Source organism: Octopus bimaculoides, chromosome 14 (assembly GCF_046866305.1).
Source record: "Octopus bimaculoides isolate indiv1 chromosome 14, ASM4686630v1, whole genome shotgun sequence".
Classification (NCBI taxonomy): domain Eukaryota; kingdom Metazoa; phylum Mollusca; class Cephalopoda; order Octopoda; family Octopodidae; genus Octopus; species Octopus bimaculoides.
In genome coordinates, this window is record NC_142941.1 from 58,817,954 (window position 1) to 58,845,453 (window position 27,500).

Here is a 27,500-nt window from a genome sequence, read left to right on the forward strand (position 1 = left end):
AAATACCCAAAATATCAAGTAGTTTCTGCCTCACAAACAGGAATTACACCACAGTTATTTTGTGATCTTTGCTACCCTGGTGTCTATTAACCCATTTATTCTATCCGAATTATTATTAATTAGGATAAAATAAATACATATAATTGTATATATACACATATATACGACGGGCTTCTTTCAGTTTCCGTCTACCAAATCCACTCACAAGGCTTTGGTCAGCCTGAGGCTATAGTAGAAAACACTTGCCCAAGGTGCCACGCAGTGGGACTGAACCCGGAACCATGTGGTTGGTAAGCAAGCTACTTACCACACAGCCACTCCTTTTGGAATTTCAGAGACCAGGGACTAGCATGCCCTCTTATATGGAACAATATTCATAGGGCCACCTTATAATACTAAAACAGGTCATGGAAGTATTGACTTTGCCCAACTTAAAAGTTACAAATCCTGCTGCCATTTGAAAGAGGTTCCTCTTGAGAACATTCCAGCTGCCTGAAGGTCACAATTCATAAAAATTGGCTTCAGCCAGTCCTAACCAGCCAACTTCATAGAGTAATATAAACAAATTGTGTTTAAGGCCAAGAATTTAAGGGAGGAAAAAAAAAAAAGTGAGGCTGTGTGACAGTCATGTTATTTTAACAAAGCTAAAGCAGTTGCTACTGATATTTAGTCCCAGATCAATCCAAACAATCTGCTTCAATAGAGCTGATACTGGTCTGGCCTTGCTTTTTTTTTTTTTTTTTTGTATCAGCAACGATGTATTATCAGTGTGGAGAGTGTGTCTCTGAATTTTCCTTTTTCATATTTCTGGAATAACAACCTGTTTTTTTTTTTGTTTTTTTTTTTGCAAGATGTCCCTTTAAATATGTAAGGCAGAGAAAATTTTCCTTTGAATGCGTAAGTTAGGGCATATGATCCTCAAATGTGATAAGCCAAACACGAAATAGTGGCAAACAGATCTATGACCAAAGGTACTTTTCATTTTACTGTTGTGATCACCCTATCTTTCTGTATATCTTATAACTGCACTGTCTAATGTAGTGGCTCTCAACCATTTTTTGGCTTATGAATAGCTTTGATCCCTATTTTATTCTACTAGACCTCAATAGCCATTTGCTGCATATATATATATATATATGAAAAAAAATTACCATATTTTTGTAATTAAATATTAGGAATTGTATAAGAAAATTAAAACATTTTGTAGAAGTATTAACTAATTTATTGCATATAAATTGTAACGAAATCTTATATGGATCCCAGCTGAGAACCATTGGTCAAATGCCATCTTTTATTTAAAAAAAACAACAGGGTATGATATGATTGCTAAAATATTATAGATCAAGCAACCACATAGATGCTCCACTATTTGTTCATGGAATGTGGCTGCTTTAGTTGTTGCCTAGTCCCAGCTTGGCTACAATTGAAGGCATTTCATCCATGGAATAGCACGTCAGGACAACAGGGAAATTCAACTGTTATTTGTAGCAGATCAAATGACCATATGGAGGCCTTTCCCATTAGTTTGGAGACAGTAGTTGATCAGAAAAGCAAAGATTGAAGTGTGTGTGCGTGTGTGTGCGTGTGTGTGGTGTGTGTGTGTGGATGGGTGAGTGTAACACACAAGTATTACTCTCGCAAATTGAAAGAAAGTGGTGAAGAATACGACGATGCTGCTGTCATCCATAAATGGATAGCAGAAGCATTTGTGTGTCAGACACAAAATGCTGCACAATATTTGGTTATGTCCCTTCGTATATTGAGTTCAAATTCCTTATTATTTTTTTTTTTTTTTTTTTTGCCTTTCATCTTCCTGGGGCTAATAAAATAACTATCAGTCAAGTACTATACGACCTACCCCTTCCTCAAAAAAATGCAGGCTTATGCAATGCGTGGATGCAATATTACTAAATGGAAATGATACTTTTATTTATTTATTTTTTTGTCATATACATCATAAAAATATGAAAAGGTGAGATGTATAGTTGGGAAGATGGGAAGATGGGAAAACAAATAGGGTGGAGTGAGGTGGGAGGGGTGGAAAGTTAGTGAATGAGGAGGAAATATGCAAAAACAAAGGGATTGAAAGAACAGAGAGAGGATGTAGGGGTTGATATAACATTGAAATAAGAATATAAAACGTTGGAAGTGGTGGGGGAGAAGGTAAGACAGGAAAGAGAGTGAACATGGTTTACAATGTCCTCTGTGTGTAAAACAAATTATAGGACAATAGAGGAGGATAGAGAGAGAGATGAGAAATGGCAGAACTGAGAAGAGGGGAGAAATAGATGAGAAAGTGAGTGGGAAAGAAGATATAGTAAAGACAGCAACAGCCAGAGAATGGAGCCAGAAGTAGTGATGAAGTAAAAAGGAAAACAAATGAGACTCAGGTAAATGGAATAAAAAGGATATAGAGAGGAGAAGGCAGAGAAATATAAGAGAGGAAAGAGTAAGAGGATGAGTAGGTCAAGAGAGGAGTAGTGAGAGAGAATAGACGGAAGCAGAAGAGGAGGGGGAGGATAGATTGAGAGAATAGAAAGATAAAGTGGGGTGGGTGAGAGGGAAAGAGAAGTTGTGAGAATTCGTTGTGAGGAAGAAAGACGTTTATTTAGAAAAAGAAAAAATATAAAACTGGAATAGAAAGCAATAAAGATTGAGGGGAAAGAGACGAAGAAGGCAAACAAAGAGAAGCAAAACCTAAGCTTTTCTGAAGCAAAGCTGACCAACTGAGTGTGTGTGTGTGTGTGTGTGTGTGTGTGTGTGTGTGTGTGTGTGTGTGAAAGAAAAGAGCGGGGGTGTATGAAACCATGCGTGAGAGGGACTGTGTGAATGACAGAGCATAGATATACACGTATGAAAGACTGTTTATGTGATAGACATGGGTGTCGGTTTATGTCTTTATATATATATATATATATATATATATATATATATATATATATATATATATATGTATGTATGTATGTATGTATGTATGTATGTATATAAGATGAATGTGTCCATACAAATGAGTTTGTACTGTATATACAAGAAAAAGAAATTGCGTGAGAAAAGGGGGAGAAAGTAGATTTGTGCGAGTCCGCAAAAGGAAACGGACTTGTTTTTAGTGATTTTTGTCTGAATAAAACTTGCCTGCTATCACATATTTTAGTTATATAGGCACAGGAGTGGCTGTGTGGTAAGTAGCTTGCTTACCAACCACATGGTTCTGGGCTCAGTCCCAGTGCGTGGCACTTTGGGCAAGTGTCTTCTACTATAGCCTCGGGCCGACCAAAGCCTTGTGAGTGGATTTGGTAGGCGGAAACCGAAAGCCCGTCGTATATATATATATATATATATATATATATATATATATATATATATGTGTGTGTGTGTGTGTGTGGTGTTTGTCCCCCCCCCCAACATCGCTTGACAACCGATGCTGGTGTGCTTACGTCCCCGTAACATAGCGGTTCGGCAAAATAGACCGACAGAATAAGTACTAGGCTTACAGAGAATAAGTCTTGGGGTCGATTTGCTCGACTAAAGGCGGTGCTCCAGCATGGCCGCAGTCAAATGACTGAAACAAGTAAAAAAAAAAAAAAAAGAGTAACATGAGTGTGTATGCATGTGAATTGACGAGAGCTCATGTTTACAAACTGGACAAGAAGTACTCAATACATAAAGCAGTGTGCATATTTGTAAACAGAAATGAAGTCACAGAAGAAAATGTCACATTTCATTTAAATACTATAAACGATGATTCAAGTAATCAAGTAAATATTTTAATTCACTTAGCAGACAACAATACACAACTTGTATACAATTTCTATAATAGCATTTACACGAAGTAAAAGGGAAAAAATGTTTTATTCAATACAATGAAACAAAGTAAAACATTAAAATCAATCAAAAGTCGGTGACTTTTTTTGTTGTTGCCTTTTTTTTTTTTTTTCATTTCTAAATTCTGTATATTTTATTAGTAGGTTCTGAGGTTTCATAGTGTGTGGATAGGTGTGGGTGTATGCGTGCAATAACTTGTAACAATACAGTCAAAAGTTTCCTTACACTGGCTTGAGACAAAAAGTTTCACCGTTATCACAACAGTTACCACCATAAATAGTAAATAGCACAACAATAGTTAACAAACAAACAGTATTACACTATTTGCCAGAGAACATCCCAGCCAGAAATTGGTAATGTAAGGCGACGAGCTGGTGGAATCGTTAGCACGCCGGGCGAAATGCTTAGCGGTATTTTGTCTGCCGTTACGTTCTGGGTTCAAATTCCGCTGAGGCCGACTTTGCCTTTCATCCTTTCGGGGATATGCTTTACCATACTGTGTGATTCTAAACACTAAAGCTAGACTAGACTCCTATTTTGAATACATTATACTGCTTGCTGTGCCACACTTTTATATCACTACACCACACTACAATATTTAGAGAGAGCGAGAGAGAGAGCGAGAGAGCGAGAGAGAGAGAGCGAGAGAGCGAGAGAGCGAGAGAGAGAGAGCGAGAGAGCGAGAGAGAGAGAGCGAGAGCGAGAGCGTGTGCGTGTGCGTGTGCGTGTGTGTGTGTGTGTGTGTACATATAATTCTGGTTATCACATACATACATTAGACCTTACATATACAATAAAACAAAACTACATATGCGTGTGAGTTTTTAATGTTCACTGAATGAAATCTGATGTCCAAAAATTGTAACCCTGTTTACCTTATGTTATGTTGTGTGTGCGTGTGCCTTTTATTTACATTAACACATCAAGGTAATATGATCATCATCATAGCCATCATCACTATTTCAGGCTACATTAATTACTTTGCCAATACAAGCAGCAATAGTGACAATGTTAATGAAGATGCCAGAGGAAAAATTAGAGTAAGACTAGTGAAAGCTGCTTCAGATGATGATAGACTAGCAATGGCAACTATCCCACCCAGTACCATTACAGCTACCTCGACCTGTAACACCATCACCACAATTATCTCAACCACCAACACCATAACTACATCCACCAGTACCACCTTAAGCAGCCAGCACCACCATCACCTTAACCAGTGCCCTCAAAACTATCTCAATCACAACTAACTCAACACAGCATCCACCACCACTTTAATTACCCAATTACAATTAACACCTGAACCAGCATAACCACGACTACCTCAACTACCTCGATTACCAACAACGTAACTATTGCCCCCAACGTCACTATGACTACTGTAATTACCAGATCGAGGTCACTCCCACCATCCATCGTCCCTACCTTCCATGAATCTTCATCCACCTTGCCATTTATCAAGTGTCAAGTGAACAGCAATGCTGACTTAGATATAGATATATATGTGTGTGTGTGTGTGTGTGTGTGTGTGTGTGTGTGTGTGTGTGTGTGTGTGTGTGTGTGTGTGTGTGTGTGTGTGTGTGTGTGTGTACTAACACTTATATTGTACACACAATAAAAGAGACTATACAATCGTTGAACTTGCTAGAAATAGCAGCCAAATCTCCCGTAAAAATCACACCGTGTTGTGTTTGAAAAAGAGAAAACAGATAAAGCAATCCTAGTTCACAATACCCAAGAATGTGATTGGAGGTGGCCATGGCCAGAATGCCTGTGATAACTGGTCTGTTCAGTCAGGGTCAATCAGGACTTAAACAACAACATAACATACATTTCACAGACTCATCACGTCACACACATTCATAACATTATACAGACACACTACACAAGCTTTCTTTCACACACACACACACACACACACACACACACACACAGATTAATGAAATTTATTACATATCTCAACTACACGCACATATTCAACAAATACCTCTCACGCACACACATCACATTTCTTATACACAAACATTACATTATACGCATTAGACATTCCATCATATACATTACAGACATTAGTCACCTATTTACTACATACATATATTACACATGCATTACATCATATACATACATTACACAAAACACACACACACACACACGCACGCACGCACGCACACACACACACACGCACAGTGTGACAATGTCATATAGGTTAATATGAAGTATTTCTGTCAGCAGTGACCTTGGATCTCTCCTTCTGTGACAGAGAGAGCTGTGTCTGGTGACAGACACGCAGAGTGGCAGCGGCAGTGCTGGGAAGAACAAAGATAAGTGGCGAAGAGATGGAGAGACTTGAGAAAACAGAGGGAAGGTGCTTAGAAAGTGAATGAAAAAGAGTGTGTGAGAGAGAGAGAGAGAGAGAGAGAGAGAAAGAGAGAAAGTGAACAGAGAGAGAAGAGATACAAAAATGTATGCATGTAGGTGTAATGAAGAGGGAGTGAAGATAAGTGAATTCATTCATTTATTCTCTCTTTTCTCTCACTCTCTCTCTCTCTACACACACACAAATAATTGCATGCGTGTGTGTGTGTGTGTGTGTGTGTGTGTGTGTGTGTGTGTGCATATATATATATATATCACACAAAATTATATGTGCACACACATATCAGCAGCAGCATCATTTAACATTTGTTTCCCATGCTGGCATGGGTGGGATGGTTTGACAGGAACTGGTCAGCCGGGGAGCTGTCCAGACTGCAATAGTCTACTGTGGCAGGGTTTCTGCAGCTGGATGCCCTTCCTTTGCCATTTCCTCCTTCATAAATGTCAGAAACAAATGATTGTCCCTTTGGAAACCTGTAGCTAGTGGCACTATTATTCACAAAATGCTATATAAAATAAATTGATTTGCTCTAAATTAAACAATGTCAGTACTTGGTAAGTTAAGCTGTGTCTTCTATCTGTTACTTGTTTCAGTCATTCGACTGCAGCCATACTAGGACACTGCCTCGAAGGCTTTTTAGTCAATTGAATCGACCCCAGGACTTATTCTTTGTAAGCCTAGTATTTATTCTATGTGTCTGTTTTGCCGAACCGCTAAGTTACGGGGAGGTAAACACACTAGCATCGGTTATCAAGCGATGTTTGGGGGACAAACAGACACACAAACATATACACACACGGGCTTCTTTCAGTTTCTGTCTACTAAATCCACTCACAAGGCTTTGGTCGGCTGGCGGCTATAGTAGAAGACATTTGCCCAAGGTGCCACGCAGTGGGACTGAACCCGGAACCATGCGGTTCGTAAGCAAGCTTCTTACCACACAGCCATGCCTGCACCTTAAAAATGCACACACACCCCATACACACATTAATAGGTCTATCATTATATAGCCAGTAACTAATAACATTTTTAACAATCCTTTTATATTATACATGTGTGTGAGTGTGTATGTGTGCGTGCGCGTGTCAGTATCTGATGTTGTTTCACACCACTGGTCAGAATACACTTCACATTGTTTTAGCTTTCAAATGATGCTACCCTACAGGTCATCATCCTCCTGGGGGTAGGGTTACCAATTTACAGATGAGTGGACTAGAACAATGTCAAATGACGTATTTCGCTCAAGAGCCGCGACCACGAGTGCAAGAGCCTGAACACTATAGAATTTACTTCAGCTGAACCTCCACAAATAGAAACAGGTTTGCCTTACAGATTTCCCACTGATAAATGTATATGAGAGACAGAGAGAGAGAGAGTGGGGGGGGGGGTGAAAACAGTAAGAAACAACAGGAAGTAGAAAGAAAAGTGACAAAAAAAAAAAAGAGAGAATATAGGGAAGGGAGAATGAAATATTATCTGGGCACCAGCCTGTCATATTGGCATCATGTCCCCCTAATTAGCTGACAACAATAATAAGTTACATGGATGTCATGAGTTTAGGCCTTTTTCAAACCATTGTGCTGTACTACTTTCTCCATCTCTAAACACTCCTGCCATAAAGCGCAATTTAAATTGCCCTCGGCTCAGCTTACACAGCTGCCAACAGGTTGCATGGTCAATAAAGCCACATGCTTTTGCTTGATATAAACGTCATTGTTATTTACTGTCGGTAGTAGTGTTGGTACTAATAAAAGAAGTGGGACGGTAGTTATGATTGTAATCTTGTGAATTGTATCATTGTACTGTTTTACTGTTTCGAACAGTACATGTCATGTCCTGAATGGTATGACTGTACCACCATGAATGGTATCATTGTTACTGCTATGGATGGTAGTGCTGGTGTTGTTAATAATTTCTAATTTAGAGACACAAGGCCAACATTTATAAAAGAAGGGTGTCAGTCAATACTATTGACTAAATACTTGACAAGATACTTTATTTTCTTGGCTTCAGAGAAATGAAAGGTAAAATTAACCTTGGCAGGAATCGAACTCAGAACCTAAAGAGCTGGAAAAAAAAAAAGAAATAATAATGCAAGGCGTTTTCTCTAATACATCTCATGATTCATCCTTCTGACATACCACCCACTCTTGGTACTACTAATGGCAGTAGTAACGGGTAAAGGTACAGTGAATGGTATTATTGTATTGATATCAATGGTATGATTGTACGACTTGTGTACGGTGGGTGTCTGTACACATAATGGTACCTGAATGACAGTGACGGTGTAACTGGTACAACTCCCAATGCTATGATTGTACTATTCTCAATGGTACTACAGAGAACGGTAAGTGTTGGTACTAAAAATGGGACTTCTGTCGACAGTGCTGGAGTCGTCAATGTTGGTTGTAAATGCAATAAGCTTGATGGCAGTTGTTGTGTGGGTTGCTAGTTCTGTCAATGTTAGTGGAAAGGATGGTACAGCTGCCAGCGGTTGTGTTGGTGGTTGGGGATGATGATGATGATGATGATGATGACAACGATAATATACAATGATATGATTGTCGTGCTGTCAATAACAGTATGTTTGGATTTCTCCAAAGACATTTTCTGCATTTTTTTTTTTTTTACATCAGAGAGAAAAAAAAGGGGATATATAACAGTAGTAGTGGTGGAGATGGAGGGGGGGTTCACCCCGTCCACCCGACCCCATCCCAACTCAGTCAGTGAAGTGGATCCTTACTCAAACTGGAATCCAAGAATTTGAGTGAATCATTCATGTGGGGGGGGGGGGGGGTAGCATTTGAGTATTTACAACACTGCTGCCTGTCACTCACTCACAAGGCAAGCACATTGCTGGTAAGGGAGAAACCAGATTGAGTAACCTAATAGTCGTAATAGTAGTAGAGGTGCTGGCTGTTAAGAAGATACGCGAGATGGTGAGGTGGGGGGGAGAGAGAGCTGATAATTATTGTAGCCAAAGTGATGGTACATAGTACTAATTGTGCCAGTGATTAGTGCAGTTACTGTACTTGAGGGGATAGGATAGCAGTTTGAACAAACTTTTCTCCACTCCTTGCTCAGTCACACAAAAATCATCATTATCATCACCACCCCCTTCTCTCTCTCTCTCTCTCTCTCACACACACACACACACACACACACATTCTCACTGCTTCACTCATTTTCTGCCTCTCTCAAATATCCTCTCTTTCATTTCTAAAACTCTTGTCACTTACACACACACACACACAAACACACTGATGCACATATCCTCTTATCAACTGGGCACAAGCATCCTAACTCCCTCTCGTTCTTCTTTCCCCTCTCATAAGATGTATTACACGCATCCTCTTATTCAATCACATTTAAAACACTCAGATTCTCAGGCACTCCTCTGAACCTGATCATTTATCTTTTATCCGTTTCAGCCATCTGACTGCCGCCATGCTGGGGCACTGCCCTGAAGAATTTTAGCCAAACGAATCAATTCCAGGAATTATTTTTGAATCCTGGCTCTTATTCTATCAGTCTCTTTTGCCAAAACGCTAAGTTACAGGGACATAAACACACCAACACCGGCTGCTAAGTAGTGTGGGAGGACAAACACAGACACAGAGATACACACACACACACACACACACACACACACACACACATAATGATCTTTCAGTTTCCATCTACCAGATCCACTCACAAGGCTTTGGTTGGCCTGAGACTATAGTGGAAGACACTTGCCGAAAGTGCACACAGTGGGACTGAACCTGGAACCATGTGGTGAGGAAGCAAACTTCTTACCATATAGCCACTATTATCTCACACACACACACACACACACACACACACACACACACACACACACACACACACACACACACTTTGTTTTTCCCACCAGTTTCTGAAGCTCCGAAATGGGTCGTGGTTATTGCCTGTCCTTTTCTGAGTGATAGAAATGATATGTGTGTGTGAGTGAGAGAGAGAGAGAGCAGAGCTCTTATTCTCTTTCTTTTTTTTTTTCCCCTTACATATTCTGTTCCATTTTCCTCACTGCCTTCACCACTCGTTCACACAAACTCACCTCTTCACTCACTCACTCCTCTGCTAGCCCCCTCCACCCATCCTTTGCCCATACACTGACACAATTATTAGGTCATTTTGGCAACAATTCAAGTCAATTTCGTAATTACATGTCTGTATTTCCAACACGAAAGATCAGCCAGAGCAATGGTTAGTTGTATTGATCCAACTAGAAAAGCTTCATCATTTGAATTTTTTTTTTCCTTTTTTTTTTTTTTTTTTTTTGTATCAACACCTACAGTTCAATCAGTCTGCTTACAACCTGGGCATCTTCAAATGCCATATTTTTATAGACACGCACACACACCTGGGAGAGCTACTGAACAACTGGCCAATAAGTTCAACAATTCTGACTGTGTGCATGTTCATTCATGCATTAGACCGAATGTCCCCAACCATGGAACCACAGACAAGTACCAGGTTATAGATCACTCCAGATGAAGACAAACGTTAACAAAGCCCATTTTTTTCCTACTTAGTGGACAACTGGTTGTAAAAATAAACTGTTCCAAAAAAAAAAAAAAAAAAACAGGAAGAAAAAATAAAAAGAAAAATTTACCATCACAACTGTGCAAGCATGCATAGAATGATGCTTCATATTTTACTTGTTTCAAACATTGGACAGCAGACAAGCTGGAGGACTGTCTTGAAGGATTTAGTTGAACAAATCAGCCCCAAGACTTATTTTCCCAAGTCTGACACATTTTATCAATCTCTTTTGGCAATACGGGAACATAAAACAAACCAACACCAGTCTGCAAATAATGGTATGAGGAACAAACACTAGCATGAACACACACACACACACACACACACACACACACACACACACACACACACACACACACACGATGGACTTTTACAGTCCAATGAGTAAACAAGTGAAATATTTAGAGGCTAAATAAGTTAACAAAACTCAATCAAGAGATAAAAGTTGCAGACCATGTGTTTTTCCTCGTTCAGTCATCTCCACTCTTCTACCAGAGTGAAGTTTATTTTTCACTGAAGGCAAGGATGAAAGAAAGAAAGAAAGAAGAGGAAATGATGCAATGAAAATGAAATTAATCAGACTGAAGTTGAGCTTTTACAGTGGGAGATAGGATCTCTTTATAAGTGTGTGTCTGTTACACACATAATAGCTAATATATATATATATATATATATATATATTATATATATATATATATATATATATTATATATATATATATATATATTATATATATATATATATTATCACAGAATTGGATGTGCTTTGAGAAAGAGCATTGCATGTGGGAGAAAATAGACAGCAAATGATTAAATAAGTAAAACTAGAGAAAATTGAATATTCAGCATCAGTAACACATTTTAATACTGTTTCTCTGACTACTTGAGGAAAGATTATTTCTGATGTAAATATTCTAACAACAAAAATGTTCACATGTATAAATTAAAATGTACAAATACAGGGTGGTTAAGAAGTTTATTTTACAACCATGTGGTTCTGGGTTCAATCCTTAATGCTCAGCAAGTTAGAGAAACATCTCCATCATAACCATAGACAGAAAAATGCCTTGTAAGTGAAATTTGGTGGACAAGCTATGCACTATGGAGAAGCCTGTGTGTTTGTGTATGTGTCTCCCTCTGCACCCACCACTTGACAAATGGTGTTGGTCTGTTTGTGTTCCCATAGCTTAGCAAAAGAGGCCAAGAGAATAAGTACCAGATTTGAAAAAAAAGGTACCAGGGTCAATTTGTTTGATTGAAAACCCTTCAAGATAGTGCCCCTGTATGGGAACAATCCAATGACTGAAACAAGTAAAAGACAACGGAAGAACTATGCACAACACAAAGTGCATTAGAAAACCTAAGGCAGTACCCCAACTTGGATGTAGGCCAATGATTCAAAACCAGTAAAATAATTTATTCTTGGCTATTCTTCTCAATCAATGTCCTGTGTGTTGGTGACCTTTGTAGCACCGGATATTCTGTCATCTGGTTTGCCTTAATAATTGGTCACCAATGTTAAAATTATATTATTTTTTCTTATTATAGACTGAAATATAACAGGTTTGTGTTACGTGGCTGTTATTTTGTGTGTGTGTATGCGTTTTAATTTCATTTTATAAATAACATAGACCTCTCTACATGCATGGATGAAGTATGAAATTTTGTTTGTTTGTTTGTTTTGTCTTGTTTTTTGTTTAGTTTTGTTTGTTTTTTTTATACAATTGGGAAGGGACTATGACATTCACAAGATTTTGAAATGAGCTGCTGTTTATGTAAGCATGTGTTATGTAAGTGTAAAATGGCGAGACCAGAGGTAGACTAATCTCAGCCACCTGTCTGAGTTGGCCACGCTAAATACATATCTTTATTCAAAAGAGAGTTAGAGAAATAAAGAGAGGAGGAGAGAAAGGCTGTCAAACAGGTACTGGACGAGAAAGATAGACAGAAACACAAGATATAGAGAGCAGACAGAGCAGGTGGAATTAACATGCAGCAAATGATTTACTAACATTGAGGAGGAAGAAAAAGAAGAGATGGAGGCAGGTGAAGTGAGTGGTGAGCATTCTAAACAGTTGGTGGTGCAATGACCAGACAGACAGACAGGTTGTTTTGTTTTCAACACTGCATTCATTTGAAATACCACAGTTTTTGGTGCTAGCTGGTGCACACTGCATTTTACTACAGAACTGATTTTGTTTTGGCAGTGAGAATATTGGGTTCGTGTAATGTCCCCACACCCATGGGCTTTTTGGCTGTCTGGCTTACGAATCCTAAATAGTTCCTGTTGTTTGTAATTAAGGCATGTAATTTCATATTGATACCATGTGAATGAGAGGGAGAGAAAGAGGAGAGCCAGAGAGAGTGAAAAAAAAGTATTGCATTTGTCTGTCATGTACATCTACAAATGCATTTTACTGTGTATATGTGGTGGGGTTGTAAATGTGAATTATCAACATCATATGCCTACTTTTCCACGCTGACGAAGGTTGGACAGGTAATCATGGAATGAGCCAATTCTTATTCACTTAGACAGCTTGAGGACCATGTCTTGCTGAGACATTCCCTTTATAGTTTGTTTGGTTTTTTTCTTTCTTTTTCTGCTCCCTTCCTTTATGGTTGGTTGATTTTCCTATCGCTAAACACCATTACAATATATGTACTGGTGCATTTTTATTTTGGCGAAGGCACTAGGGGGTTTGTCAGGTCCTTGGCAGAACCAGAGTGTGACAAAGAGGAGAGGAGAGTGGTAAATAGCAACATGATGATTGTTAGATCGAACAGAAACAGCATGACTGACCTGGTGAGGAGAGGAAAAGTAATAGGAGGGGGAGATAGGGTGAAAGAAGAGGGAGTACAAAGTGAGAAATGATGAGAGAGAGAGAGAGAGAGAGTGTGTGTGTGTGTGTGTGGTGGGTGTCAATAGTGAAAGAGTGGTGGGTAAGCAATGAAGGTGGTTACTGGTAAGAGAGTGGGAGTACTGGATGTCAATAATGAATTACAGGAGAAGAAGTAATGGGAATGAGAAAGAGAGGTTGAACTCTCCCACCTTCACCACCACAGTAATAAAGAAGGGGCAATGGTAAGAGTCGAGTTGAATATAGACAGATTCGGTGTGATGCCATCCCTCATTGCACAGGCAGTGTGATAAAAGAGGGAGGTGATAGAAGGACGGTACATTGATAAAGGAAGGATGTAAGGGATACATAAGAGAGTGAAGTGAAGATCCCCTTCAGTCATGAATGACCATGGGGTTGCACCTAGAAAGTTCCCCTCTGAGGCACAAGTTCAGGTACGATTGTTTGTGGAAGACAAGCAGTCACTCATGCATACCAGTCACCCATTTCCAAGCCACCAATACTGTCCAAGGGAAAGGCAAAGGGGCCAATACAGCTTGGCACCAGTGATGTCGCAACACGTGACTTGATGCATTATCAATTCATATCCTCTGTAGGTCTTTCTGCTTTTGTTATGGCTTAGCAAAAAGTAAATTCTGACTGAAGAGATTTGAGATTAACACACAACTTTTCTTTTTTTTTTTTTTTTTTTCCAGGAATCATTAACCTGGATTACATTAACTAATGTATCCCTGCCGCTCCATGAAGACAGTAAGATGTGATTTAAGAAAGATTTGTTTGCTATATCTAGATAGTCAAGATGCCTTCAATGGCTCTTGTTTTTCTGTTGTGGTTTTCTGTGTAAAACATTTTAGTTTCTATACATATAAGGAAGGAGGGGGTGGTAGGAGTCACTTTCAAAAGACTAGCTACCTTTCCAGGGTAAGATTTGTCTCAGCTGTTTTTCAGATAGGTAACAGAAGTAATTTTAGCAGGGAGAACAAACCATGTAAAGGTAGAGGGTATAGAACAGATACTAGAGAATGAGAGAGAAAGGAAATTATGTATGCTCATTCACAGCATACATAATACATGTACATATGCAGATGACACATGCAGAAAGTCATACCTAACAAGATATAAGGAGAAAGAAAATCTGAATAGAGATGAGAAGAAAGAAATGACAGAACATATGTAATAGAAGATAAAAGACAGAAAGCAAAAAGTCAGACAATTACAAAGTGTGAGCCGGAGAGAGAGAGAGAGAGAGAAGACAAGCAGAACCAGAAGAGACTCAGGAAGTCAGACAAAGGAAGACAAGAGGAGAGGGTGAGCCAAACAAACAATGAGAGAGAGAGAGAGAAATGGCTGAGAGGTAAGACAACAACCTAATTCCTACCCCCTCCCCCTCGCCGCTTCCTTCTCAACCATCTCTCTGATATGGAAGAGGAAGGGCAGAGAGTGAGAGAGGGGGGGTCCAGATAGTTAATTAAAAACCACTAGAAAATACTGTTGTTATGTCCACCACGACCACCACTACTGCTACCCATCATCATTACAACAGTGAATACTACATATAAGGGTGGGGGTGGGGTGCGGTAGCTAATGGGTGGAGGGGTAGAACCTACAGGAAAGGACTTCTTCAGACACCACCACCACCACCACCACCTCCACTTCCATTCTATTTGTTATTTTAAAAAAGAAATTTTAAAAAAACTTAAAACTGAAGAAAGAAGATGGAAGGAGACATGGGTAATTGAAGAAAGCTGGCTTTCAAATGCCACCACCAACTTCATCTTCAGCACAATTGCAACACCTGAACTGCTGCTGCTGCTGCTGTAGCAACTGCAACCATTACTGCACAAGAAGGAGATGGAGAAAAGAAGAGAAAAAGAGAGAGAGAGAGAAAGGGGAAGTAGAAAGAAGAGAAATTCCCATCGACCATCACCTCCTATCCAACCACCACTGCAATTAACTGCAACCATACCACCAATAACCACACCTCAACATCATTACAGCAGCCACCACCACCACCACTACTACAACAACACTACAACAACACTAGCACAAACTAAAACTATTTCTAATTAGGCCTGCCCTAAGAACAACAACTATGCCCAATGAAAAGGCTTCTGCAAGGTTGCTAACCCAGCTAGATTAGTTGAAAACGATGTGAATAAATAAGCATTACATTTGACAGAGTAACCTAAATGCTAAAGGGTTAATCTGTTCAGATCTGTTCAGAGTTGACTAAACATCTACAGTCATGACCACCACACTTCCAACCCAGTCCATTATACATCAGAGAGAGAGGGGGGAAAGAGAGAGCGGAGAGGGGAGAGAGGGCAGAGAGCAGAGAGGGGAAGAGAACGCAGAGAGGGGAGAGAGAGAGAGAGAGAGAGAACAGAGAGAGAGAGAGAGAACAGAGAGGGAAGAGAGAGCGGAGAGGAGAGAGAGAGATAGAGAGGGGGGAGCGGAGAGAGAGTGAGAGAGAGAGTGAGAGTGAGAGAGAGAGTACAGTGAGAGAGAGAGTGAGAGAGAGAGTGAGAGAGAGAGTGAGAGAGAGAGTGAGAGAGAGAGAGAGGGGGAGAGGGGGGGGAGAGAGCGCGGAGTGAGAGAGAGAGGGGGAGAGAGAGCGCGGAGAGGAGAGAGAGAGAGCGGAGATGGGAGAGGGGAGAGAGAGAGGGGAAAGAGAGAGGGGAGAGGGGAGAGGGAGAGAGGGGAGAGCGGAGAGGGAGAGAGGGGAGGGGAGAGAAGAGAGGGGAGAGAAGAGAGGGGAAGAGGGGAGAGAGATCGGAGAGGGGAGGGAGAGGGGAGAGAGAGTGGAGAGAGAGAGAGAGAGAGAGAGAGAGAGAGAGCGGAGAGGAGAGAGAGAGGGGAGAGAGAGAGCAGAGAGGGGGGAGAGAGAGAGCAGAGAGGGGGGAGAGAGAGAGCAGAGAGGGGGGAGAGAGAGAGCAGAGAGGGGGGAGAGAGAGAGCAGAGAGGGGGGAGAGAGAGAGCAGAGAGGGGGGAGAGAGAGAGCAGAGAGCGGAGAGGGGAGAGAGAGAGAGAGAGAGCGGAGAGGGGAGAGAGAGAGGAGAGAGAGAGAGAGGAGAGAGGGAAGAGAGAGAGCGGAGAGAGGGAAGAGAGAGAGCGGAGAGGGGAGAGAGAGAGAGAGCGCGGAGAGGGAGCGGGGAGAGGGAGAGGGGAGAGAGAGAGCGGAGAGGGGAGAGGGGAGAGAGAGCGGAGAGAGGGGAGAGAGATCGGAGAGGGGAGAGAGATCGGAGAGGGGAGAGAGATCGGAGAAGTGAGAGAGAGTGGAGAGGGGAGAGAGGAGAGAGATCGGAGAGGGGAGAGAGATCAGAGAGGGGAGAGAGATCAGAGAGGGGAGAGAGATCAGAGAGGGGAGAGAAAGTGGAGGGGAGAGAAAGTGGAGGGGAGAGGGGGGAGGGGGAGGGGAGGGGAGAGGAGAGAGAGAGGGGAGGGGAGAGGGGAGAAAGGAGAGAGAGAGGGGAGTGTAAATTGGTCAGGAGGCATTAAACTAAAATTAAAAAAGCCAGAATCAATTTTTCACATTTTCATGGTTAGGTAGGTAGAAAAATTGGTACTTAAAGAGTAACATGCAGCCTGGGAAAGTTCTTCAGAACTTAGTTCACAGCCACCACCACAGCCACCATTCCGCCACACTACAACCATTACCACTATTACCCACAACACAACCTCATCCATTACCATCACAATCAATAGAACCTTTGCCTTCACAACAGAGTCAAACATTATCACCACCACCACCACCACCACCACCAATACCAGTCATACCACCTTCTGACAGTACTGTCACCAACACCACCTCTAATACTACTAATAACATTATTATCAGTACCAACAATACAACATCCACCACCAACATAAATACCCCGCTTTTGCAATTGATGCTCCCATCACTTCACTACAAATAGCACATCCACCATGACTATTAATACTACTACTACTACTACTACTACTACTAGTAGTACCGATACCACTGCTACTAATAAACAACCACCGCTAACACCGCCATCAATATATAACTTACACTAACACCACCACATCACTCAAGACAGAGGTAGATAGAATATACTAATACAGCAAGAAATAAAACTACAAAAGATCGAGGGAAACAGCCATCAGCTACTCATACTATGGCAGATATGTAGAAAGTTGTTCAGGAGATATACAGCCTGGAGAAGACTGAAGTTTCTTTACAAACATTGCTTCTTCACCATCTAATTGCATTTCTTTTTTTTTTTTCCTTCTTTTCTTTTTTTCAGTGGGTGAGAAGCAATGGAAAAAGAGAAGAATAATGCAGTGAGGGGGGTTGTAAATAATTGATCAATCAGCAGTCGATGGTTCTAGTCACAGTAGCAGCAGAAGCAGCAATGGAAGTTTATTGATCTTCAGTATAGAGATAGTATGACCACTTAGTCAATCAATACCTGTGTACGTAAACGTGTGTGTGTGTGTGTGTGATGCACATGCATTTGCGCATGCACACATTTCGCTAGCATTCACTCTGATATATTTCATTCACATTTATAGTATATCCATCTGTGAGAATGGGTGTGTATAAATACATACACATATATACACTTTACATGGATACCAAGCAGAAAGTGACATAGGGAGGATTGGTAGAGTAGACAGAACCACAAAAGCTAAAACAGAATAGGCCCGGAAAGATTGAAAGAAAGCGAAGAGCTTGAAACAATATCAGGTAGTTAGAAAAGAAGTTAGTCATCAGCTAATATGTAGCATTGGAAGAAGCTCTAAGTTAGAGGTTTGCCAAAGTTCTACAATGAGAGAATCAGAGAGAGAGAGAGAGAGAGAGAGAAAGGGAGAGCGAGAGAGAAAGAGAGAGGGAGCGAGAGAGAGAGAAAGAGAGAGAGAGCAAGAGAGAGAGCAAGAGAGAGAGGGCAAGAGAGAGGGAGCAAGAGAGAGAGAGGGAGCAAGAGAGAGAGAGGGAGCAAGAGAGAGAGAGGGAGCAAGAGAGAGAGAGGGAGCAAGAGAGAGAGAGGGAGCAAGAGAGAGCGAGAGCGAGAGTGAGAGAGAAAGAGAGCGAGAGAGAAAGAGAGCGAGAGAGAAAGAGAGCGAGAGAGAAAGAGAGAGAGAGAGAAAGAGAGAGAGAGAGAGAGAGAGAGAGAGAGAAAAAGAGAGGGAAAGAGATAGAAAGAGAGAGAAAGAGAGAGAAAGAGAGAAAGAGAGAGGTATGAGGTGTTCAGGACTACAAAATAGTGTCAATGTGTATCGTGATGGAGTGGAGGTGGAGGTGGGCCGCGGCGGGGGGGGGGGGGGGGGTGTACAGAATGAGAGTGATATGCTTGCCATCATTGACACCAAGAAGAGACAGGAATGGAAATGTTACAAGAGGTTGCTGAATGTAGAGAATGTGTGGCAGAGAGAGAGGGAGGCTACACCATGTAGATCCAAAAGAAGCTATTCAAGTTGGCATCTGTGCAGTGGTAAGTTTAATTGATGGTATCAAGACAGAGAAAGCGGATGTACTATCAAAGAAAGTCACTAAGATGCTGAAAATATCCAGGAAAGTTGGACAAACATAATAAATCAGACAGTAGTACTGGGACGTCATATTCAATGACAGGTGTTCTTTTACTTGTTTCAGTTATTTGACTGCAGCCATGCTGGTGCACCACTTTTAGTCAAACAAATCAACCCCAGGACTTATTCTTTGTATGTCTAGTACTTATTCTATCAGTCTCTTTTGCTGAACCACTGTTATGGGGACATAAACACACCAACATCGGTTGTCAAACGATGGTGGGGGCACAAACACAGACACATAAATATATATATATATATATATATATATATATATATACGACGGGTTTCTTTCAGTTTCCGTCTACCAAATCCACTCACAAGGCTTTGCTCGGCCCAAGGCTATAGTAGAAGACACTCGCCCAAGGCTATAGTAGAAGACACTCGCCCAAGGTGCCACACAGTGGGGCTGATACCGGGACCATGTGGTTGGGAAGCAAGCTTCTGACCATACAGCCACTCCTGCACCTATCCAAATGAAAAGCAGAATGTATGATGCTTGTTTGTGTACAAAATGCGATAGTGCATGGTAATGAGACAAAGACATAAAAGAGTGCAGTGCACAAAGAGTGGAAAGATATCAGGTGAACAGGTTGCACTGAATGCATAATGCTATTGTGTATGGAATGACAGTGCAGAAATGAACTGAGAGAAGAAAAATGGGTTATAAGAGAAATCAGGCGTAATATGGACATGTGATGCATATGGAGCATGGCAGCTGGGTAAAGGAAGAGTTGGCAATCCAAATGCAAAAGAGGAAGACTGATGAAGATGTACGGAGAAGTGGTGACCTCATAAAAGAAGTAACAAAGGTCTGCAACGAGAAACCATATGCTGTGTTGAGGACACTCGGTCAACCCAGGCAAGAATGGGAAAATGGAATATTATGATGATGATGATGATGATGATGATGATGATGATGACAGACATTCTCATACACACTGTTACATACACACACACACACACACACACACACAGGTATACATGCACAGAACTTCTTGAAGTGCATGGAATCATGTGTGTGTGTGTGTGTGTGTGTGTGTGTGTAGTCTTAAGTGTATGTGTGTGTTGATCTGTATAATGTAATATGTGAGAGTTCATGTATACATACATACATGCATACATACACACACACACACGTGTGTGCATACATGCATGTGCCTGTATGCATGTGCTTGCATGCATGTGAACACACACACATGCAGAACAATATGTGTTTATCTTTAAAAATTTCATAATTTTTACTGGGGAGTTGGAATACAAAAACACAAAAGATTTTTTTTTTTTTTTAAACCCAATAGACACATACACACCCACACATTCACATATGCACGGAGGCTCACAAAAGAATCTCAAAACTATTTTCGATCAGATAAAGAAAATGAAAAAAAAAAGAGAGAGCAAAGACAAATTGCAACCATTATAAGTTGAATGCACTATTATTGAAATAACTTGCATTATCTATGCTGCAACTTGCATAATCTGAGCATGCTGAACACATTTTATTTTCATTCACTTATTTTATGCATTTCACTGGTTCCTTTTTATTTATTTTATCTTATTTTGCTGGTTTCTTTTTGTGTAATTTACATAGGTTTTTTTTTTTTGCATTATTTTTTTTTTCTCATGTTTACAACAGTTCACCTTGTTAAGCATATTGACTAGAAAAAATTCAAAGAAACGAAATATTTTCTCTCAAAAATATAGGGTCTTTAAACTAATTAAAAATAAATTATTTCTTCTCGTTATCATTATTAAAGAGTGGTGGACTGGCAGAATTGGTAGTGGTAGGGTAGTGGGCAAAATACCATGCACTGTTCAGTTACATTTCTTTACATTCTGCAAATGACTTCAAGCACTGAGTTTAATTTAATGAGTTATACACTCAAACCAAAAATGTGTGACACTGTGCCTATTTTACAAACCATTACTGTTATCGTTATTATTATTAAAGTTTAAGGCAGCATGCTAGCAGAATTGTTAGCACGCCAGGCAAAATGCTTAGCAGCGTTTGGCCTGTGTTTACATTCTAAGTTCAAATTATGCTGAGGTCGACTTTACCTTTCATCCTTTCGGGGTTGATAAGATAAGTACCAGTCGAGCACTGGAGTTGATGTAATTGACTTAACCCCCTCACCGAAATTGCTGTTCTTGTGCCAAAATTTCAAACTATTATTATTATTATTATTATTAGTTGACTAATACATATTTTTATTGAACAAAGAAGGATGAAAATTTAAAGTTGGAAATTAGAATATAAAGGCACACAATTAAATACCACAAAGCATTTTGTATAGCATTTTGCTGATTTTAATTAATTTCTAACATAAAGACCAATAATAATGGGAACTAATTTAGGCACAGGACCAAAAATATGAAGGGTAAAATCAATTGAATATACTTTAATATATGATCAGTATTATTTGGATTGTCCTAAAAGAGATGAAAGACAAAGCCAATTTCCACGAGGTTTATAAGACACAGGGATGGAACACAGCTACAATGCATGAGTGTTAGTGATTTGGCCAAATTTACATAAGAAGGGAGGAAAAGAATGTCAACCTTGGTGGAAATCAAACTAAAAAGGATGTAACTGAATCTCACAAGAAACTTAGTCTAGTGATTTACCATTTCTGCCACAACCCCTCCTTATGTAACTATAGTAATGATGGCTAACATTAATAAAGGATGACAATTTAGAGGGAAGGGACAACCAATTGAAATGACACTGGTATACTATTAAGATTTATTTTACTAGAGCTATGTACTGCAAAATCAACCTAAGCAAGAAAGAACTGGACTTAGGATAAAAAGCTTGCTTCCCAACCACATGGTTCTTGGCTTCTTTCAGTTATTGTCTACCAAATCTACTCACAAGTCTTTGGTCTCTCTCTCACACACACACACACACACACACACACACACACACGTAGGTGCTTGTCCCCCACCATTTTGACAATGGATGTTGGTGTGTTTATGTCTCTATGTTCAACAAAAAGATCCTCATAGAATAAGTACCAAGCTTAAATATATATATATATATATATATATATATATATATATATATATATATATACTGGGGTTGATTCAGTCAACTGAAAAAAAAAAATTCTCCAAGACAGTGCACCAGCATGGCCACAATCGAATGACTGAAATAAGTAAAAGATGAAAGATAAATAATACACATAACTCCTCTAACTGTCTAACTTGAGAGCATTCTTCAGGTAAGTCTATTCCCAGCAAGCAAATTGGGAATTGTAAGTACCTTTAACAGCAAATTTCTCATCATGAAACACGTCTATAACACACACACAGACACAGGCATTCTCAGACCATGTTGAGGATAATATTCCTCTCAGCTTCTAACACTATTCATTCCTCCCTCCTCCCCATCACATTCCATCTCACACCCAGGTACTGAAAAGATATTTTGAGACCTCCCACACTCACCCATTCACCGCTATGGAGGTCAGCTCTATCTTTAACCTACCTTTCTATGTAAGTCTTACAAAGTACTTGACATGTTTTAATTCCAAGTTGATTGATTGGAGAAAGAGAGAGGGGGGGACGGAGAGAGGGACTGAGAGAGAGAGAGAGAGAGAGAGAGAGAGAGAGAAAAAAAGAAAGTGTGTGTGTGTGGGTGGGTGTGAAAAACATTGTAAAGTATTCTACTTGAGTGGGACCTGTACAAGAATCTCAATCAGAAAATTGACAATCCACCCCCATCCCCCACCCCCGAAAGGGGGCCACCAGATACACCATTTTCAAAATGCTAACAAAAAGAAAATGTTCTTTTTGATTTCTGGAAAGAAAAATCAATGCAAAAAAACTCCATAATCACCCCCACCCACCGAATATTAAAAATGCAACAGAGGAAGCTGGTAGAGTTATTTCGATTTTCTATCAACAACTAACAAACTTAACCCATGATTAAGTAACCACAGACATGGCCATGTAGTGAAGACTTCTACTCTGCAATCATATAAGTACAGGCATGGTTGTGTGGTAAGAGGCCAACCAAAGCCATGTGAGTGAATTTAGTAGACAGAAATCAAAAGAAGCCTGCTGTGTGGGTGGGTCTTTGTGTTTGTCCCCCCACCACCACTTGATAACCAGTGTTAGTGTGTTTGTCTCCCTGTAACCTAGCAGTTCAGCAAAAGAGATGATAGAATAAGTACCAGGTTTTTAAAAATGAAGTACTGGGGTCAATTCATTTGTCTAAAATTCTTCAAGGCAGTACCCCAGCATGGCCACACTCTTATTGACTGAAAGAAGTAAAATATAAAAATGTTGGATGTGATCACACTGTACAACACCTCTCATAGCTTCACATGGTTTCACTCACAAGATTTGAATCAAAGTTGCATCATCATCATCCAGTATTTCAAATCTGGGTTTTGTCCCATTAACAGGGGTGGCCGGATCTGCCTCAATGCCATAGCAACCGAGGTAGGCAGGTGCCCATTCTCCTTTGCTATCATGAGGCCTTTTGGGGGCTGGATTTTCTACAGGGAGCATGCCCTTGCTTATCCCCAACCACAGTTTCTAGACATGAGTGGTCCCGAGACCAAGGCCTCTACCATGATTTTTAAGAAATGTGGTGGAAAACTAACTCAGGAAGACCCCTTTTGGAGTCCCCTTTTGGAGTCCCCTTTTGGAGTCCCCCCCCCCCCACCCGCCTACCATTCCTGCAATGGAATGTATTTGCTCTTGGAGGGCAGGTTTAATCGTTGCTCAGTTTAATTCTATCATTAGGTCTTTACCCCTTTTCGATGACTAATAATAGAAATGATTTCTCCAATGCACACAAAGCCACAATTGTGTGTGGAGAAGATTTAATCAATCCAATCTATTTCAAAGGGATGAGAAACAAAATGAAAGACAATGCTGACATTTTCTTGGATATGTTAGTGCTGGAACAAATACTATAGGGTATTTTATCTAACGACTCTGCGATTCAACCACTTTTTCATGAATAACAATTCTTCCTAACGTATACACTTACCCATTTGGGAGATGTCTATGAAAAGCTACATGTTAAAAAAAAAACCCAGAAAAAGAAGAAAAAAATGAACCTCTCAGGCAAACTGCGAGATTAGAAATACCAAACAAATGTTTTAGAGCTTACATAATGTACTCTATCGAAGGTGTCAAAATATAACAAATTTTACAAAGGAAGTACCAGCCACTTGTTGCACTTATGCATCAGAGAGTACAAACAAGAACATGGCTGCCTCTTCTATTAAAAGGCATCTTGACAGCTGCCAAAATATACAATATGTGATTTCTATTGAGGTTTTTGCTAGAAACATCAGCAACTAGATGTTAAATACGCAGTACTTATTAGGCTACTGCAACCAGAGATTAACAATCACCATGTGCTTCTTGACTATCAACAGCTAATTGCATAATTTAAATAGTGAAGCCTACTCACAGCTTTGCTGTACTGTCTGTGTGTGACATATAACTGTTGGTTTCTTCCCCATTTGAAGAGCAGAGTTTTTGCTAAATAAAAATACTGAATAAATTATATTTTTCTTTAACATTAGATTAAATGGCGGCTTTTCTTATCTATATGCTGAAATATCAATGCCTTAAGTAAAACACATTATTTTGTGGCAGTTATTATAATTAGAGAGAAAGAGAGAGAGGATGAATTATTATCGTAAACAGTCAACTCAGAATGAAGATGATAAAGCTAAATACTAACCATAGTCCCATTTTTTAGCACTTCTATTAACTGGTGGCAGTGTTTTAACTATTTTGAAACTATTCAACTTGGAACTAAGCCTAAGTTCAAATCCAACTGGTTAAAAGTAAGATCTACTTTTACTATCTGAAATAAGCATACCAGTTTCAGCTGTAGATATTCTAAAAATTTGAACTCTCTGATATAAGCATCTCTTTTTAAGTCACTGAAACACCATCTTAGAAATGGAACTTATTTTGTGGCTTAGTGACAAGGGTATCGAACTCACGAAAATAAGATTGTGGTTTCGATTCCTGGGCTGGGTGATGCATTGTGTTCTTCAGCAAAACACTTCATTTCATGTTGCTCCAGTCCACTCAGCTGGTATCAATTAGTAATCATACGACAGACTGTCCAGAGAAAACAGGAATCCTGCCCTATGCTCCTTACAGAGTAATGTGCAACTAACCAAATACTTTATTACTTTCAAAAGCAGTTACGTTTTGTAAGAAATATGGTCCTAAAAGGGTTATAACAATAAACTGTGACATTCGTGCATTTAATAGCATACAATTTGAATTCAAATGTACAGGACCACTATAAACTAATATCTTTAAACCATTTCCACCTTTTTAAGATATGCTTTTTTGTTTTCAGATGAATATAAAGAAATTACTGACCTCATCTTTAGAGTGTATATTTACAGAATTTGCATTTATACTGTGTTTCAATGATTTAATTTCTGCTATTAAGCCTCTTATTCATATATCTGTACAATCCCAGACTGGATTTGAACAAAAGATATTTTAAACTAAAAGTAATGAAAAAAACATCCCCCCCCCCCAGGCCATTGGTACTTGTACAGCTGGTTATTGAAAGAAAAGGAAAATTTGCCACAACTGTAAACTCCACAACCCACTGTGATACAAATCAACAACAAAAAAAATGGGAATGCCCAGAAATTTACCATAAAAACAGCTGGCAGACTATAGAGGAGTTACATTCATTATAATTAGGCTCCTATCACATGGATTGCTGTATAAAACTCTGTGTGTGTGTGTTTATGCCAGCAAGAAACTGAGTGTGTTCAGTACATCACACCCAGATATTTTTCATGACCTAACATAAAAACCATGCCATACACACCCTGTACTGTTCCTGATAGAGCACATGTACACACACAAACACACAGCACATGTCTAAGAAGGAGAGGGAAGGAGAAAGAGGTTACATTAGAAGTCACAGAAGTCAGCTGTTTTTTCTTTTATCACCACTACTTATATATGACTAATCATTCCTTAGTATAGTGAAATGGTAGGTGGAGATTATCTATCTGCAGTGATGGTCACCACACACAGTGGTGCAAAGAGAGAGACAAGTTGTTCATAAGATAAGAGAGCAAATACACTGAAATAAAATATACACCTTACTTGAAAAACTCCACAGGCAGATACTATATCTTATTTGTTTCAGTTATTAGACTGCGGCCATGCTGGGGCACAACCTTGAAGGGATCTAGTTAAACTGATTCACAAAATCTGCATTTTTTAAAAGACAGGAAAATATCTGAAAATCGGCTATATTAATGTAGTTTTCTACTCTTGTTGCTATGAAGGCATGATGTGGAGAGAAAAATTGGAGGAAAAAGTTAAAGAGGTTTAAAAATTGAAAAATACTAGAATTAACCTAGTGAAATCATAAAACCAGCTATTTGAGTCAATGAGTCCTTGAAGCCTGGTAATACTGAGTTGATGAGTCACAGATGCTCTGTCAGTTTTGTGCTTTGAGTATAGGTGTGTGGATGCGTACTAAGTTCACATATTCCATTCACCTTCATAATACCAAGAAACTGTGTAAACAAACATTGGAAACAACTTTTGCTATATATGAAAAATATGTAAAATATTAGGAGTAGCTGTGTGGTAAGAAGCTTGCTTACCAACCACATGGTTCTGGGTTCAGTCCCACTGTGTGGCACCTTGGGCAAGTGTCTTCTACTATAGCCTCGTGCCAACCAAAGCCTTGTGAGTGAATTTGGTAGACGGAAACTGAAAGAAGCCTGTCATATATATGTATATGTGTGTGTGTGTATATATATATATATATATATATATATATATATATATATATATATATATGTGTGTGTGTGTTTGTGTGTCTGTGTTTGTCCCCCCAACTGCTTGACAACCGATGCTGGTGTGTTTATGTCCCTGTAATGTAGTGGTTCAGCAAAAGAGACAGATAGAATAAGTACTAGGCTTATAAAGAATAAGTCCTGGGGTCGATTTGCTCGACTAAAGGCAGTGCCCCAGCATGGCCGCAGTCAAATAACTGAAACAAGTACAGAGTAGGGTATAAAAATACAAAATAATGAAAGAAAAAGAAACTTACATTTAGTTTTTGCTTTTGTGGGATTCGTAAACTTTCATCATTATATACCAATTTGCTGGAAAATACAGAAAAATAAAAGCATATTGTAATAATGGTTTCAAATTTTGCCACAAGGACAGCAATTTTTGGGGAGGGGATGAGTTGATTTCATCAACTCCAGTATTCAACTGGTACTTATTTTATAAACTCCGAAAGGAGGAAAGGCAAAGTCGATCTTGGCGGAATTTGAACTCAGTACATAGCGA

At 39.6% G+C, this 27,500-nt stretch overlaps 1 protein-coding gene across 4 annotated transcripts in view; it reads right to left on the reverse strand.

Annotated features, from left to right (window-relative positions):
• LOC106878244 (uncharacterized) overlaps positions 1-27,500 on the reverse strand; it is a 165,040-nt gene that overhangs the window by 20,788 nt on the left and 116,752 nt on the right. For 2 of the 4 annotated variants that reach the window (XM_089363045.1, XM_089363046.1), the window contains one exon: positions 27,256-27,310. The gene's annotated coding sequence lies outside the window, so the exon portion shown is untranslated. Of the gene's footprint in view, positions 1-27,208; positions 27,311-27,500 lie in introns of all 4 variants that reach the window. The other 2 variants (XM_089363044.1, XM_089363047.1) reach the window with 1 other exon arrangement.